This window comes from Rhagoletis zephyria, unplaced genomic scaffold (genome assembly GCF_001687245.7).
Source record: "Rhagoletis zephyria isolate East Lansing unplaced genomic scaffold, Rhagoletis_zephyria_1.1 Rzeph_scaffold_18922, whole genome shotgun sequence".
Lineage (NCBI taxonomy): Eukaryota > Metazoa > Arthropoda > Insecta > Diptera > Tephritidae > Rhagoletis > Rhagoletis zephyria.
Window position 1 is genome coordinate 1 of NW_016175983.1, and position 6,342 is coordinate 6,342.

Here is a 6,342-nt window from a genome sequence, read left to right on the forward strand (position 1 = left end):
TAGATGCGAAAGTAAAACATTGAGTTCATTAAAAATCTTCATTGGGTCTGCATTATTGCTTTCGAAAAACTTGTTTACTTTTTGCACCTGAAAATTAGGCAAATAGTAAAATCGGCTAAAAACGGCTAACTTTTTTTTACAAACCGGCTAACAAATCGGCTGCCGGCTAGATCAAATTTTCTCCGGCTAGTTGCTATCAAAACCGGCTAAATCTAGCCGGAAAACGGCTAAAATGGCAACGCTGTCTGTGAGTTGCATGCAAACATTAGATGAATCAGGTTGTTGTCGCTTTACTGTTGAATAAAGTTGGTACACCGAGCAAATTATATGAATTATGTAAATTTTTTATTTGACCGTCTCGCATTATGCTTGACAAAAAACAAGCTCACTTGGCTTCTGCTCGCCGTGGTGAACTAGTGCGCGGACAAGAAAAATAAATTGTTTTACGTTTCATTGAGCATTACCAATGCTTACCAGCTTTATGAGGAGTACTAAATATTAATTTCTAACATATAGCATATAAAATTATGCCATAAATGATATAATAATTAACAATAAATACTCATCCGATGACAACATGCTAACAACCGAACGCTGCGTATTCACAATACAAAGTGGTGATTGACGGGTTTATTTGAACGTTTGCGGGCACGACCAGTGTTGCCGCGCCCAAAAATAAAGTTTAACAAAATCTTTCAAAAAGTTTAACAAATACCGTTAAAATTAAGCAACTTATTTAACGGGTCTTATTAAAACGAAAATGCTTGGAGTTACTGTTTGTTACATCCTACTTAAATTGGTTATAGAAATAAAAAGTAAGGAACTGAGTAAGTAAGGGCTCTCTAAGGCTGAGTAAAGTAAGGATGTTATAGTCTAAGGGCCAATTTCAAATGAATATTTAAACGGCACTTAAGTTTGATTGTCGATTGTTGTTTAAATGCCATTTAGCTTTCGTTGGGTTTCAGATCAACTTTGTTTAAATATGTCAAACAATTGGCAGCACTGCTGCTTATTCCTTGAAATTGTTGTTGCATTTGCTTGTTTGTTTACATTTTCTGCTAAACAGCTGATTGTTTTAGGTGGGATTTGGTGGGATTGATTAAATAACCTACCAATCAATCTTGGTTGTTTGGTATAAACACAGGGTTGCATATCTCATATTTAAATAGCAAAATTGGCCATTTAAGTACAGACTAAATGTATGATCAGAAAATGAAAAATGTAAATTAATCAACAATCTCTACTTAAGTAGGCCATCTGAAATCGGGCCTAACAGTTGCTAAATTTGAAAACTATTACACATTCTTTCAGGCTTTCAACACATACTCCTATAATAGTTATCTGCCCTTTCGCTAGTTTTTTGAATGCATGCTAAAAACGAGTTTGGCATCATGTTATCCATAATGTGTGTGTTGATCGTGTCACGCAAATGAAGGGACCTAAAGTTCTAGGTCACCTCCGAACGGCAAATGGTTTTTATGAGAAGCGATTTCATGGCAGAAGTACACTCGGAGGTTTGCAAGTACAAGAAATCGCTAAGAAATTATCTTGAGTCAAATTTCCTGCAGACAGTACGCAGTTCTTAAGAACTACTACTACGGTTTTTTAACTTTTTTGTGAAAAAAGAGTACAAGGCAATCCATGCTTGCAACAGAAATATATGCCCGTGTATGCGAGGCAACAGGCTAGTGAAGTATAAGTTGTCAAAATTCCTTGGGCACACACACGAAATACTGGCAATTTTTTGAAGTGAAACTTCTTAGGCGGCGGTATCGCAAAAATGGAGAGTGAAATTTGTAAAACTGAAAACGTTACATGAGTAAGAAGGAAGATATAGGTAGTATAGGAAAGGGGAAAAAAGAAATGAAGCGACGCAGGACGGGTACGAGTACCTACATATGTATATATGTATGTTTGAATGCACGTATGTATGTATACATATATATGTATGCATGAACGAACTTATTGCGCATTTCAGCTCTGCCGCTACCAAGCAATATATGTATGTATATATAAATGAAGCAAGCGTGCTTCGCATAACTTCCAGGGTGTCCAGAGTGTTTAAAAAAAATTCGCAATTTCTGAAAAAAAAATCGCCAAAAATCGCCAATTTTTTTAAATAAAATTTATGAAATCGATTTAACAAATCTTTTATTTCAAAAATGAGATCTTGTTATAATATAGTTTTTAAAACAAAAAACGAATATAACACCTTCAGAGGGTAATAATAAATAACACAAATCACTTATATAATAGTGATGTACAAACAATTTCTTTAAAAATACGCAAACTTTTTTAAAATATTTGTTTCAACACATTTTGCAATAGGATTGCGCAATTATTAAATTTATTATAACTTTTATTAATGGATCAATCGCACAATCCCCTTTTAAGAGCTCGGCGCTAAAAATAAAATAAAAACCTATAGTAAGGGTATATCAGCTATTTCCACAATTTGTTGTTGCCATATATTGAGCTATTCAACCTTGATAACATACTGTTTGATATTGGAAACGTTTTGCAGCAGAAACTATTAGCCTACATATAACACTTTATTCGAATTATTGAATTAATGCTTTCCAACCTCATCCTATTTCGAATCTTAGTTTTTGTTTAATTCATTACGGAAAAACGCGCTCAACAAAGCATGTCGGTGCGGCAAGGATAATATTTAATATGAATTTACTTATATTTCCAAACATTTTATTGCCTGTTGCGGTTTTCACTCTTAAGCAATTATCCAAAACTAGTATCGCCCAGTTGTCGAAATTCGACATCTTTTTTCATACACTTTTTAATCTTACCTGTCACCAATACTAACTCCTTTAAGCGAATTACTATTTTGAAGTCCACCAGCATAGTTTATATCGAATTTACAGGAAAACTTACAAACGAACGTTAATACCGGATTGGTTAATGGTAATTCTACCAAGTCTACTCCAANTAATCTTACCTGTCACCAATACTAACTCCTTTAAGCGAATTACTATTTTGAAGTCCACCAGCATAGTTTATATCGAATTTACAGGAAAACTTACAAACGAACGTTAATACCGGATTGGTTAATGGTAATTCTACCAAGTCTACTCCAAATTTCTTCAGCAGCTTTTGAAATTAGACCGAAAAAGCAAGCTCGATTTTCATGTATAAAAAATATGCATATGTATTTGTATGTAAAGATATATATATTGGTATAATATGTCAAACATATACCAATTCGGACTGTAAATAAGTTTTTCGATTATATTTGTCTGAGAGCCTCTTGCAGGTTAAAAACTAAATTGCCCACATCTACATACTCTATCTTTTTTTCATCAGAATCGTTAACGGTTGAGAAAGTATCTTGAAGGTTTAAAACAAAAGATAATATTTCCTTCCCTAACGGCGGTTTTACTATTTTTTTATCACACGACCGGGCTACCAGGTTATACGATATTTTATGTTACTAATATGTGTTCTATAAGTGAAACATTTCTGATCATAAATATCATCCTTTGGGATAGATCTAAATTCCTGCGCCACTTATCGGAAGACAAACACACTGATCTTTCTAAAAACTTTTGCACAAAATGACAATCATTAAAATTTGGGAGAAAATGGTTCCCAACTGAATGATTCTTGCAATTTTATAAGTGTATAAAATTCTGTTAACTTATAATAAGTGGTTCCAGAGATAAGCGATATAAGAATTTCAGTTTGTATGGGCGGTGCCACGCCCCCTTTTCCAAAATCTACCACTCTTCGCTTTAAGTACGGTATTGACAACATATGTTGCTGTGTCAATTTTCTGGACGTTAGCATAAGTGGTTCCAGAGAAAAGCGATATGAGAATTTCAGTTTGTATGGGCGGTGCCACACCCCCCTTTCCAAAATCTACCACTCTTCGCCGAAAGTGTGGTATTGACAACATATGTTGCTGTGTCAAATTTTCTGGAAGTCAGCATAAGTGGTTACAGAGAAAAGCGATATGAGAATTTCAATTTGTATGGTCTTTGAGCACCCTGTATTAGTTACATTAGAAAATTGAAAATTGCTGTAAATATCAAAAATACCAAAAGGAAAAACTGAGGGGGCGCCCCGTTTTCTACGATGACATTATTTTTCTGTCATACAAAATTGGACCACTCTAATGTACATATATATTTATTTCATACTCATATATATGACTTTTTTTTAATTAAGAGTCAAACCAAATACATAAATGTATTAGCGGAGCTCACTCTTCGTAGCAAATGTTTGGGGAAATGTTTAGTTATTTGCCCACTGTTTTTGGGTTAGTGGGCGGAGGAGTGGGTCTTAATATCCAACCCACTGGAAAGAGCACAGTTCACACTTAGTAAAAAGTCACACCTGACCCCTCAAAATAAACAGTATATTTGTGCAGAACATCTTTCCGTGTTGGGGACCGAAAATTACAAAATTTGGCTTTACAATAAAGAGTAGACCCTTGACTACAAGTGTTTTTAAAAAATTTTTCTATCGGGTCACCCATTCGGACACAATAGTACGAAATCATTGGGCAAATAACTAAACCCTACCCAATGTTTGCTTTTCCAACCACAAATCGCATAAATAAGTTTATCGATAGGATTGCACCTTCACACCGAACTATGCTACAAAGAGTGAAATCCGCTTTTGTAATTTTGTAGGACGTATGGAATGAAATATGTGATGGAAGCAATACATTACTTTACATTTTACATTCCAAAGTAATGCTAACATAATCGGTCAAAATAAAGCGCTCAGTAAAAAAATATTGAGTAAAAATATAAAATTGTAATAGCGAAAATAATAACAGACTAAATTTTTATTATATTTCATTTCCTTTAGCGTAATCATGAGTGGTTTGCAAAGACTTTCGCGTCTTATTGCAATGGAATCGCAAAGAACAATGAGGAACAGCCTTCGCCAAAAGCGCAAAGCCTTGAGAGAGTCTACGGAAGTCTGAAGAGAGGTTTGTGGAGCCTTTCAGGCTCACTAAAGAAATGTGTAACAGTATCTTTGATAATTATAAATTGCATAAATTGTAACATATATGTTCAAACAACAAAACATTTTGATAGCATGTGAATTTATAGCATTTTATAAATTCAAATGTTTTTAACACACCAGTGGCTCGCCAACTTCCGTTTGACCGACAACTGCAACTGTGGTCATAACGCCAATGATGCGCTCATCGAGGGTACTCAGATGCTTCGCAGTAATTGACGAATTTACTCCGCTTCGCTCAATAGAATTTCTCAAATCTTGCGATTTTTGTTTGGCCTTGCTCCTATCGTTATCCGGAAACAATTTTAAGAATCGTAATGCTACTTATGTAAATTATCAAAGAAATGTACCTCATATTTCCCCACGCTCTTTTCCATCCTTCACCGTCTTTAATGGCTCCTCCACGAGCGTTTAGTTTCTGGGCAAGATGGTTCCACTGCTCCAGCAAACTTTTGCACCCGGTGTCATTCACGAATCTTAAAAAAAAGAACTTAAACGATTTCATTTACGAGAAAATCTTTTCCATANGTTATCCGGAAACAATTTTAAGAATCGTAATGCTACTTATGTAAATTATCAAAGAAATGTACCTCATATTTCCCCACGCTCTTTTCCATCCTTCACCGTCTTTAATGGCTCCTCCACGAGCGTTTAGTTTCTGGGCAAGATGGTTCCACTGCTCCAGCAAACTTTTGCACCCGGTGTCATTCACGAATCTTAAAAAAAAGAACTTAAACGATTTCATTTACGAGAAAATCTTTTCCATACCTGTCATGAGCAAATTCCCTGTGTTCTTCCAAGTATTGAACAAGCATATATTTTTGCTCCTTTGTCACCCTTCTACTGTTGCCGTTTTCCATTTTTACTATGAATTACAAAAATTGTTATTTAATCGAGTATTTTAAACAAACAACAATCTAAATATTACCTACTTTTTGTTGATTTACTCTTTTAGCACCGAATTTTTGTCGTCGTCAAATTTGCAGGCTTTTAAGCGAAAAAAAAGTAATTTTAGCGATGGAAAAAACGCTGGAATCGCCATTTTAGCTGTATGAGCTATCAAAAACAGTTCACTCACTTTATCCGGGTTCATTTTGTTCATCGCTAAAATCTGTAAAAAAAAAATTAACCAAAAATGCCGATTTTTAGAGTGGCATTTTCATGATAGAATCGCGAAAATCGCTGAAAATTGCTAAAATTCTTTTAGCACTTTTTGGCGTTGGAGTTTAAGCGGTAGCGAATGTTGGAATCCGGGTGCTGGATTGTATTTTTTTTGTACCGCATCGGTTTTATTTCATTTTTTCTTTTAATAATATATTTTAAAAAACGTAAACACGTCACTTCACTACTACT

General features: G+C 34.7%; 1 long non-coding RNA gene across 1 annotated transcript; it reads right to left on the reverse strand.

Annotated features, from left to right (window-relative positions):
- Positions 1-5,607: 5,607 nt before the first annotated feature.
- LOC108380335 (uncharacterized) lies at positions 5,608-5,956 on the reverse strand. The gene is made up of 3 exons (XR_001849558.1): positions 5,918-5,956; positions 5,758-5,854; positions 5,608-5,705 (listed from the first exon to the last, which is right to left on the reverse strand). It is a non-coding gene; the product is annotated as an uncharacterized LOC108380335 (long non-coding RNA).
- Positions 5,957-6,342: the final 386 nt, after the last annotated feature.